Raw genomic sequence first — 12,812 nt, 5'->3', positions numbered from 1 at the left:
CGTTACATGTCTGATGTTATAGAGCACGATACATAAAATGCATTACAATTCTGATACATTGACTTGTATACGGCCCTGTATAATCATTCTTCCTCTTCTTCTTTGGAATCAGTTTTTGGTTCAAACATATGGCTAAATTAATCCAGTATCACTACTTGACAATGTGTAGCATTTACTACTTCAGTTAACCAAGTGAAAGTGAAACAGGTAGTCCAAACTCGTGTGGTTGAGTGGAGGTGGGGTCTAATTTGCATATTCTTGGTTCTGCATATATTAACTGAGATTAGGGTAGAGTTATATTCAAGCTATTTTTGAGGCATAAAGAGAAATTATTTTATGTTATAGTAATTGTTTCTTGGTGTGAACGGGCCTTATTTCATGACTCTGGGCCAGTTTTACTAACAGCTTGCGCCAGCGCAAACCATCATTTGGCGTTAAAATAGTACTGTCAGGATTTAGACGCACAGTGACGAATTCGCATTGAAAAGGCATGGACAGTTATTTCTGCACCTGACCTTATTTAATATGCATTTGTAGGAGTTTCCCTTTCAGATGTAAAATTTATGGAAGGAGAGTATTCAAATGAATCACGCAATGCGATTCACTAACGTTTGCGCTCATCAAATTACTGGTATTTGCGCCATTATTTAACGCCCCCAAAAAAAGGTCGTAAATTATTTTGCGCTTAAAAATGGCTGCAATTGTTGTTGCTTGGAGAGCCACCACAGAGAACAGAGATTGCGTGGTAGAAGGGAGAGGATTTTTTCTTCACGTATTAATTTATTTTGAATGCCAGAGGAACACATTATCCGAACATATTGTTTGCCAAGCCGTGTTATTTTATATTTGCTTCAGGAAATAAAAGACGACTTGGAATGCTCAACTAGGAGTCACGCAATACCAGGTCTATCAAAACTTCTAGCAACCCTTAATTTTTTGGCCTTCGGTTCTTTTTAACGTATTGTGGCTTCTTTATTTGCGACTACGCTAATTTGCACTGCGCTTGTTATATTGCGTTTGTCGATATGTAAATGAGATGTTGCGTCTGTGTTCTTTAATTTGCACATTGTTAGTAAATCACCGCAGAAATTTTGCCCTGTTTAGTAGAACCAAAATTAAGTCATTACTTATTGATAATATTTTACTGAAGCTCTATCTCATGACATGGATATTATGATGATAAATGGTGCTTTATTGCCATTTTTTAGGTTGGTTCTGTAAATTTTGGTCACTCTGTGCTTCCATTTAATAGAAAAACACAGCATGAACATTCTGCTAAACATCTCCTTTTGCATTCCATGTAGGAAAATCATGAGTAAATGACAGGTTTGTTTGATATTTGGGTCACCTATTTCTTTAATCACTCTACGGGGAATGTCTAGTATCAGCACCACAGAGCTACTCGTTGCCTGAATATAACATACTGACTTGATCCTTATGACACAAAGAGTTAAAGAGTGGCATCATATGTGATTGCAAAGAAATTATTTTTCCTTTTGACTGGGATTTTATATAGCATGGTTTTTCTCTCTGTTGCTGCTTTATCTTTGTTTTTCATTCCCTTAAACTTTTTGTATATCAGATCACTTTGTGCTTTATTTTTGTTTGATTTTTATTTTCACCAAGAATGCCTTTGCAGTGAAAATATAACATAGAATTGGGTTTCTTTAGAAGGTAGTGGAAAAGGGATAAAAAATTATTTGTGTGTGTGTGTGTGTGTTTAGTTGCTGTGCAATTTGAGCTTGTAGTGCATCACATTTACACACATTTATTTCTATAGCAACCTGACGGCTACCACAGCTTATATCCTTAGCAATGTTATTAAGCTCCTTCTCTTCAGAACGCTTGTCACACTATGCCTTACATTTTTAATCGTTTTATTGTTCATACAAGGCAGCACTTCTCCATGTGTGAGTATCCACAAATCTCTCACCATCCACAAACTCTTATTCACTCGTGCCAGACTATTTCTTGTATCATTTTAAAGTGAATCCACACTTTTACAGATTCTAGAGTTATTGTGACTTGAGCCAAAACCATATTTGATTGCCTGATATGTCTTTGTTCCATATCATGACTTGTGCACTTTATGTGTGTGTGTGTGTGTGTCAGAAAAAGAGTGCAAGCATGATCAGCCTGGAGGGTAAATATAGCCATTTAGAAAGGCTAAAAGCGGTATAGAGGGGGAGGGGACAACAAGGGCATCCAGAAAAGTGATGGCGTGGGCCGCTGGTCAGACTCAACCATTCACTGCATCTGTCTTTTGAGAGTCTTAATGAGCAGGAAGTCAATGCTACAGTATTTCTATAACTATGAGGGAGTTTAACCACTAACCACAACTTTTTAAGCTTGTTTATTTAAAATTGCGATCAAATGGAAGAAGTGACAGATCTTTTCTATGTGGCGTACATCTGGTGGATTATTGGAAAACAAAAAAATATAGAGTGGGACTTGGTTCTGTTTATTGGTTGTTGATTGGATTTTGAGATGTGGGTATTGCATTCAGCAGAGGAGGCAGATAAATACAAGCTTGGGGTTTAATCGTACTATATTATTGGAGATGTCCTGTGTACGTCACCAGAGAGAAGTCTGTCATTTTCATCGATTAAAAAAAAAATTAATTAAACGTATGCATGGATTAATATTTATAACACGATCTATAACATGCATTTGGAAAATAGATAGGATGACTTTACACATTATGCCGACTTTAAAGGAAAGTTATATATATAGCTCTATAACCAGCATCTGTGGCAAGATGTCCATTACCACAGAAAATTCATCAAATTTCCAAGAGGAATTTTGATATGTAGGACGGTTTGTAAAAAGAAAACATGATGGAAATGTTGATGAAATATCTCCATACAGTAGTTGGATTTTTACAAATGACATCTATGGGACCACATCGTGCCCAAAATAGCTAACTCTTGACGCAAATGTTTTCTTTGTTTATACAAATTGAGGGAGGAGATAATTTATTATTTTTTTGGTGACTGACAGATGCTTTTGGAATATTCCTTTAATTAGGAGTTAACAATATAAGATACAATATAACTTTTTCATGGATACAACTGTACTAACTTTTCACCTTCCCTTAAAACATTTTTCATATTGTGCTTTTTGTTTTTAAAGCAGAATGGAGGTCATATCCATCAAATTAAAACTGTAAAATAACCTGCATGCTGAATGTAAACTTGACCTTTTTTCATGTTTATGAAACTAAAAAGAAAGGGAATGAGATTTTCTGTATGCCTGGACTGGTAATTGGTTGTTTTCTGAAGAGCATTTTCTTTATTTCTTTTTGACACTGTTGTCTGTATGTAATGTAACATAAGGCCAAACACCAGAGGTGATTTCTGGGTATTCTAATTGTTAATGTCCCGCAGGATTTCCAAATTCTCCCTCTTTTTCAATGGCCAGTTTGATTGTGGCCATCCACAGGCTTCACATAGACTTGCCCTGTGCATCTCTCTTACCTCCAGTTTCTCTTCTCACTCTATCTGTCCCTTTCTCTTGCTCACTTTCTTTGTCTTGGTATTGTATTGCACCTTTCTCCACCAATTGTACACAGGTCCAATGTGTATAAAGAAACCTTGAAGAAATTAATAAAACTGTTCTCTATTAACTCTTTTGTTGTAAGCCTATGTGTTCATTTCAGTAATCATGCTAATCATGATACAGCCAAATCACAAGTACATTACTGCTTTTATGAAATGTTACTATATAATAAAAATGTTAAGGACATGTTTTCAGCTTAATAAGCAAATTCATATAGCACCTGACATGTAAACTAAGGTTAGTTGTGGATTATGGACACTTCTGAACAAGCATTTCACATTGGTAACCAAACAGTTGCTGGTACTCTAAAAAATGCTGGGTTAAATACAACCCAGTGCTGGGTAAGTATTGACAGGACACATGGTGGGTTGTTTTCAACCAACAGTTGGGCAGTAACCCAACCGCTGGGTCTAAACAACCCAACCGCTGGGTTCATTCATATTTTAACCCAGCATTTTTTAGAGTGTAGCCATTGATTTCCATAGTATGGAAGCAATACTGAGTTCAATGGCCACCAGTAACTCTTTGGTTACCAACATTTTTCAAAATATTTTCTTTTGTGTTCAACAGAAGTAAGAAACTCATACAGGCTTGAAACCACATGAGAGTGAGTAAATTGTGGAAAGCCTTTCATTTTTGGGTGAACTATCCTTTTAACATTGTTGTCACACTAAAAGAAAGTTATTTCAATTGGATTCCATTGTTATATGGTGTTGCATGCAGTGTGCTCTACTGTATACTGCGAATTTTGCCAAATTAGCAAGTCATCCAGCACAGTTTACATACTGCATACTGCAAAAATAGTATGGTGTATGCTATTCTGAAACTGATGGCCTACAAAAAGAGAATTATAAAAGTTTTTTTCTCATAATCTAGAAACAGCTTTGGGATAAATAAAGGCCTACTCAGTACATTAAATATTTAGTTATATGATAAACTAGAGTAAGGTTTACTTACTCGAGAGGTCATGTAGGTGACAAGATGCTGGATAGTTTTGAATGAAAGAAGTTTATTCTTCCTCCTCCTCTTTCTGCCTACATCTCAGACTCTGAGCCTGGGATACAAACACGCTCACTATCAATGTGAGAAAAAAAAAGGAACTTTTGGCAACACATGCCATTCTCTGGAATTTTCCCCAAGTCTATTGACTTTTGAAAAAACAGCCACTGCAAGTAGAAATTCGTAGATTTAACAAAAAACTACCCAAATAGCAATTTGTGTGACAAAAAAATTCATTAAAATTATAAATTCAATTAAATAGATAATTTTTCATAATTTATAGTTCACCCAAAAGTGAAATTGTGTTGATTTACTCCCCCTCAGGCCATCCAAGATGTAGCGGAGTTTGTTTCTTCAACAGAAAAGATCTGGAGAAATTTAGCATTATATCACTTGCTCACCAATGGCTCCTCTGCAGTGAATGGGTGCCGTCAGAATGAGAATTCAAACAGCTGATAAAAGTTGGCACTAATAGCCTCGTGGTTAGCGTGCCGGCATACAGTGCATCTGCGCTCACGGCTACCAGAGTTTGATTTCTGTCTCGAGGTCCTTTGCCAGTCCCACTCCCCTCTTCACCCAATGCTTTCCTGTCTGCTCTCTACTATCCTGACAAATAAAGGCATAAAAAGGCCCAAAAAATGTAACTTAAAAAAAAAAAAGAGCTAATAAAAACATCAGAAAATGGACTCTTTAACTTCAAACTGTTGCTTTTATCGTGTGGATTATTTGTGGATTAGTATGATGTTTTTATCAACTGTTTGGACTCTCATTCTGACGGCACCCATTCACTGCAGTGGATCCATTGGTGAGCAACTGATGTAATAAGAGTTTCTCCAAATCTGTTACAATGAAGAAACAAACTCATCTACATCTTGCATGGCCTGAGGATTAAGACCACATTTTCAGTAAATTTCAATTTTTAGGTGAACTATTCCTTTAAACAGTTGTGTCTTATATTGATTATTTCTAAAGACTTAAGAAAAACCATTTCAAAGTTATGAATTTATTTTTTGCAGCTATTCCAGTAGGGACTATGTATTTTAACTTCACTGGAAACTGTTGTCCTTATTAACTAAATACATTGATTCAGTTATCAGCTATTTAAATGTTAAAGGTTCCAATTCCAGTTTTTCTAATAACTATTTTTTTAGATACTATTACTCATTCTTTAGGCCTGCAATAATTACTAAAATTCATTTTCATTCTTACTAGCAATTGCAAAACATTTTTCCCCTAATCTTTTGTAATTACCGTCAAAGTTTAATGAAAATTCTTACTAATGAAATTGCAATAAATACTATTCAAAAGCAAATAGTTTCTGATATCTGAATGACAGTGGCCACTAAAATGTAAATATACATGGAAAAGTGTAACTTGAATAGTGAATAGAGTGGGGCTAGTTGTCACACAGGCTATATCTTAGCAGGCTAACTAGTAGGTCAAACGTCCATTAACACAAATGTATACTCTTTATAGCAGTGGTTTTATGTTGCTTTTAAACACCGAACTGTCTTAAATTAGAATGCTTTTTATTAATTCTGTCAGTTCAGTATCATCATGTTCATAAGAGGCCATCTGTTGTGTAAGTGAACACAATAAAAACAGTATTCATTCAGACAGGAGTCAAAAAGTTTTGAACTGACATGAAAATAAAAAAATTATTTTTATTTTCATTGTATAATTGTGTCATAATTGTTCACATTTTGTTAAAAACCTAAATCCTTTTTATTTAATGGTATAGGTTCTTATTGTGACAACTTAACACAATATACAACCCAAATTCTGGAAATGCTGTGACGTTTTTTTTATTTATTTTAATTAAAATGAAAACTAAAAGACTTTTAAATCACATGAGCCAATTTTATTCACAATAGAACATAGAAAACACAACAAATATTTAAACGGATAAATTTTACACTTTTATCCACTAAATGAGTTTTGATTCAAATTTGATGCCTGCTACAGGTCTCAAAAAAGTTGGCATGGGGGCAACAAAGGGCTGAAAAAGCAAGACATTTTGAAAAGATTCAGCTGGGAGAACATCTAGCAACTAATTAAGTTAATTGACATCAGGTCTGTAACATGATTAGCTATAAAAGGTATGTCTTAAGGGCTTTTCACACTTGAAATTGTTAGGGTCATCCTAAACCCCGGATAAACGGAATCATGGGTTATCTGTAATCACATTTCCCACTTCTCATACTATACCTGGGGTTAATTGTTAATCCTGGGTATTCATTAACAAACGTTTCACACTGTACATTCCTAACCCCTGGGTTAACGTGCTTATATGCATTTGCGGTGCTTATATGCATTGGACGAACAGCAGGCAACCTGTTTACACAGCTTTTTCTGCGTCTGCCAGTTATAAAAAAAAAGTCGCTGCGTAGGTCCTTAGCCGTTTTAAACCTCATGAGAAAGGTTGTTAAACCTCAAAGGCAAGAAATAAAGACAAAAGTACAAACGAAAGAAAACAAGGAGCAAAGTATTTGAATATTTCTTTGAATTTCTTTTAAGTGAACAATACTGTCTCCTCACTCCAGTTCACACGCTTTCCGTCTTTTGACATTTCTTACTTTTCTCTCACCGGCTGCTGTTTACACGATGCACGTTTCCTGTTACTGATGTGCAGTGCTGGGTAAGGTACAAAAAAAGTAATCCACTACAAATTACTAATTACTTCTTTAAATTTGTAATTTGCTTACATTACTGATTACTGCATTCAAAAAGTAATCATATTACTAATTACTTTTCAAGTTATCAAACCTAAAAAATACACTACAAAGAGAAACTCATAGTTCTTTCATTTATTTCATATTGACTGCAAAAAATCCATAAGTATGCCTATTATTTGTATACCCTTATTCCCTCCTAATATCAACAAAACTTTTATTTTTTTGGTTTTGTAAAATAAAGAAAACAAATAGGGTGTGCTTTCTGCATTCTCAGTCTCCGTGAATATCTTCCTTAAACGAGTCACTAGAATGAACGAAAATGACATGAGAAATACAGTATATCTAAGGAAAGCTTGAAGTGTCTATTTTTAAATGAAGTATGTATATTTATATTTATATATTTATTTATATTATATATATATATATATATATATATATATATATATATATATATATATTGTAGCGGGGTGAATGAGAGCACAGACACAGTTGTAGCTGAATTAACCCCGAAGGGTGATTTATTCACACAAATATTAAAGTGCAGTGAAGACGTGATGGGAGTGAATGTCCAGCGCTCTCTCCACCCTCAATACCACGACTGAGGTGCCCTTGAGCAAGGCACCGAACCCCAACTTCTCCCCGGGCGCCGCAGCATAAATGGCTGCCCACTGCTCCGGGTGTGTGTTCACGGTGTGTGTGTGCTCACTGTTGGATGGGTTAAATGCAGAGCACGAATTCCGAGTATGGGTCATCATACTTGGCAGTATGTCACTTCACTTCACTTAGATGGGCATACAGCAGCAGAAGACCACACAAGACCGCTCCTGTCACCTAAGAACAGGGAACGGAGGCTACAATTCGCACAGGCTCACCAAAATTGGACAATAGAAGATTGGAAAAACATTGCCTGGTCTGATGAGTCATTCAGATGATCGGGTCAGAATTTGGCATAAAGAACATGAAAGCATGGATCCATCCTGCCTTGTCTCAATGGTTCAGGCTGGTGGAATTTTTAGTTTTTGGAAGAAGACGCGCTGTGAGGAATAAGCCTTGAATTGTGATGCCGACGTGGTTTTAGTTTGATCTCATTCTGATTATTTTTTACTTTATTAGTGTTACTGTGACATAAACGTGTACACATTCACTTGTTGAACTTTTCCCGAACTATATGCCAGACTAAAATATGTAGAGTGCAACATTTTGAAATATGATAGGCAACCTTTCATTGCATCTAAATGTTGTAGACCTCTCATTCTCCGGTGATTTATTAAAGGGCATACTGACGTGCAAAACATTATTTTTACCTCAAATTTTTTTAACACTGCATTTGTAACTTAAGTAACTTAATTTTATTGACATAAGTAACTGTAATCAAATTACATACATTTAAAATGTAACTCGTTACTTTACTGCATTACCAGGAGAAGTAATTAGATTACAGTAACGCTACTGTGACTGACATGAGCCTCGCTGCTCAATTTCTGATTGACTGTCTGTTGCCAAGCATCCAACAAACTTAGCACCACAATGCGGGGTTAACACTCCATAACCCCAGGTAAAAAGACTAACAGCGCTTTCAAATTACAGGTGTGAAACGTTTCTTTACCCGGGGTTGAAAGCGGTGTTTAGAATGAAGATAACCCGGGGTTAAGCTCAGTGTGAAAAGCCCTTTAGAAAGGCAGAGTCTCTCAGAAGTAAAGATGGGCAGAGGCTCTCCGATCTGTGAAAGAGTGCGTAAAAAGATTATACTTTAAAAACAATACTTTAAAAACAACATCCCTCAACATCAAATTGCAAAGGTTTTGCAAATATCATCATCTACAGTGCATAACGTCATCAAAAAATTCTGAGAAACTGGAGAAATCTCTGTGTGTAAGGGACAAGGTTGAAGACCTTTGTTGGATGCCCATGGTTTTCGGGCCCTCAGACAACACTGCATCACTTATCACTTACCAGTGACATTACTAAATGGGCCCAGGAATACTTCCAGAAACCACTGGCGGTAATCACAATCCGCCGTGCCATCTGCAGATGCCAACTAAAGCTCTATCATGCAAAAAGGAAGCCATATGTGAACATGGTCCAGAAGCCCCATCATGTCCTGTGGGTCAAAGCTCATTTATAATGGACTATTTCAAAGTGGAAAAGTGTTCTATGGTCAGACAAGTCCAAATTTTACATTCTTGTTGTAAATCACGGACGCCATGTCCTCCGGGCTAAAGAGGAGGAAGACCTTCCAGCCTGTTATCAGTGTTCAGTTCCAAAGCCAGCATCTCTGATGGTATGGGGGTGCATACGGTATTGGCAACTTGCATGTTTTGGAAGGAACTATGAATGCTGAAAGGTATATAAAGGTTTTAGAGCAACATATGCTCCCCTCCAGATGACGTCTATTTCAGGGAAGGCCTTGTGTATTTCAGCAGGACAATGCAAAATCATATACTGCAGCTCTTACAACAGCATGCCTTCGTAGTGGAAGAGTCTGGGTGCTGAATTGGCCTGCCTGTAGTCCAGACCTTTCACCTATAGAGAACATTTGGTGCATCATTAAACGAAAAATACGTCAAAGACGACCACGAACTCTTCAGCAGCTGGAAACCTATATCAGGCAATAATGGGACCAAATTCCAACACCAAAACTCCAGAAACTCATAACCTTGATGCCCAGACGTCTTCAAACTGTTTTGAAAAGAAGAGGGGATGCTACACCATAGTAAACATGTCCCTGTCCCTGTATTTTGAGACCTGTAGCAAGCATCAAATTTGAAATGAGCTCATTTTGTGCATAAAATAGTAAAACTATTGTTCTCAGTTGAAACATTTATGTTATCTATGTTCTATTGTAAATAAAATATTGCCTCATGTGATTTGAAATTCTTTTAGTTTTCATTTTATTCAAATTTATATACCGTCCCAACATCTCCGGAATTCGGGTTGTAGTAAACAACATGTCCTGCATGTGTCTCCATGCCTAAAACAGTGGAGATGATAGTGGACTTTAGACTTGGACTTAAAAAAAAAACAAAAAACCTGCACTCCCCCAACTTATCATCATGAACAGCACTGTAACAACAGTGGAGTCATTCAGGTTCCTGGGCACAACTATCTCTCAGGATCTGACATAGACTCCATTGCTAAAAAGGCTTAGCACAGGTTGTACTTCCTTCACCAACTGAGGAAATTCAACCTGCCACAGGAGCTGCTGAAACAGTTCTACTCCGCCATCATGGTGTCTGTTCAGTGTTTATCCATAACTGTCTGGTTTGGTTCAGCTCAGACATCAAGAGACTACAATGGACAGTCAGGACTGCTTAGAGGATTATTGGTGCCCCTCTGCCCAACCTCCAAGATCTTTACATCTCCAGAGTGAGGAAAAGGGCTAAGAAAATCACTTTGAGAAAATACATGTTAAGTGCCCGTACATATTAATTCTAATATTAATTCTCCCCCCACTCACCATCATGAACAGCACTGTGACTGCAATTGAGTCATTCAGATTCCTGGGCACCACAATTTCTCAGGACCTGAAGTGGGACAATCACGTTGAGTCCATTGTTAAAAAGGCCCAGCAGAGGTTGTACTTCCTTTGCCAGCTGAGGACGTTCAACCTGCCACAGGAGCTGCTGAAACAGTTCTTCTCCACCATCATTGAATCCATCCTCTGCACTTCAATAACTGTCTGGTTCAGCTCAGCTACCAAATCTGACCTCAGAAGACTAAGGAGGGTGATCCGGACTGCTGAGCGAATCATTGGTACAACCCTCCCCACTCTCCAAGAACTGTACTTATCCAGAGTGAGCAAAAGAGCTGGTAAAATCACTCTGGACCCTCACATCCAGCACACAACCTCTTTGAACTGTTACCATCTGGTCGACGCTACAGAGCTCTGAGCACCAGAACGACCAGACACAGAAACAGTTTCTTCCCTCAGGCAATCCATCTCATGAACACTTGACAATAAACGTGGAACACAGAACTCTATTGTACATTATTTATTCACCACACATACTTTTTTCATTTCAAATTTGCACACATCAGACCTGTACACGCATAATTGTCTATATTATATATTGTGTTTTTGCTGTTTTGTACATTGCCTATTTGTATATTTGTATATTATTCTTTTATTATCTGTGTCCTGTCCTGTTACTGTCTTTCTGTTGCACTGTGGAGCTTCTGTCACTACAACCAATTCCTCGTATGTGTAAACATACCTGGCCAATAAAGCTCATTCTGATTCTGATTCTGATTAATATAAACAGTATTTCAACCGACAATATACATTTGTATTATGTGTTCATGTAATCCTTCAATTTTATGCAAATTGTTCAAGCTTCTTTGTTCTATTTTATTTTTTAAATCAAGTTTTGTTACAGTCCCAATTTACCTTTAGCATTCAGTTAAAGTGACATTCTATAAATTTAAAGATTGCTTAATGTGACAAATTGTTTTATTTTACAAAAAATGTGCTTAAAAGTGCCTGTAAACAAACACATCACTATTCTCACCCATACTTACACACATACTAAACACAAATATCAAAGCATGCATAATGTTACATAAATACAACATAAAGATGCAACACACACACTTAAGCACACAGTTGGATACACACACAGGAGCAGGCACATCATAGATGAAATCGTGGCATTTTTACACTACACTGTATTTCTGTTTAAGAGATTCAATTATTTGTTTTTTTCCTTCTGTTGAAGTGTTTTAATTCAATAAGCGTTAGGTGGTTAGGAGTTCACAATCCACTTGTGTGTCTATTTTTATGAAGTTATTCTTTTAAATTCTGAATATTTTCTATTGCAAATGATTATTTGTACACTAACCTGCTGTAGGAAATAATATTTTGTAAGTACAGAATAGATAAAAATGTGTGTCCCTCTTTACCAGACAGTGTCCCAATTTACATGAAAAAGCCTGAAGAAAAAAATGGGTGCTTAACATTTTTGAATCTCTGTGTGTTTGAAACAACAATAATATTCTTACAAAAAAATGGGATATACAAGAGAATTTGTTCAAAGCATAAATAGTGTTGGTAGAATAGACTTATTTGTATATATTACACAGTTTACCAAAAAGTGTCCCAATTTTGCTGACTTCACCCTATCTGAACATTCATTTAAACAATTAATTTTTTTCCTTCTATACTTTTACTTCTGTAGATATAGTGCATTATTTATTTTTTTGTTTTTCTTATATTAGTGTTATATTCCATTTCTACTGTTATTCCTATGCCTGCATATCATGTAAGTTTGCACTATGTCCGTGCTTTCTTCTGCACTGGAAGCTCGTGTTTTCAAGTCTTTCTGATTCTGATTCGGTGAAGAGTAGCCTATTTTTTAAACCCTGGGCACTAACGTTGTAAATGTTCAGCTTTTTTTGGTTATCAAGATAAATAGGAGAAATATTCACTGTATTCAAACTAGCCTTGGCCTTGTTAAAACTGCTCCCGACTCCATAGTTGGTCTTCGTGAATGTTGGAGCAGAGCCGCTGTACTGCTGGAGTCAATCTGTACTGCCACTCCTCCGCGGGAGCGCGCGTATTATGGCACACACACACATACGCAC

Source organism: Barbus barbus (assembly GCF_936440315.1).
Source record: "Barbus barbus genome assembly, chromosome: 38".
Lineage (NCBI taxonomy): Eukaryota > Metazoa > Chordata > Actinopteri > Cypriniformes > Cyprinidae > Barbus > Barbus barbus.
This window is presented reverse-complemented; position numbering follows the sequence as displayed.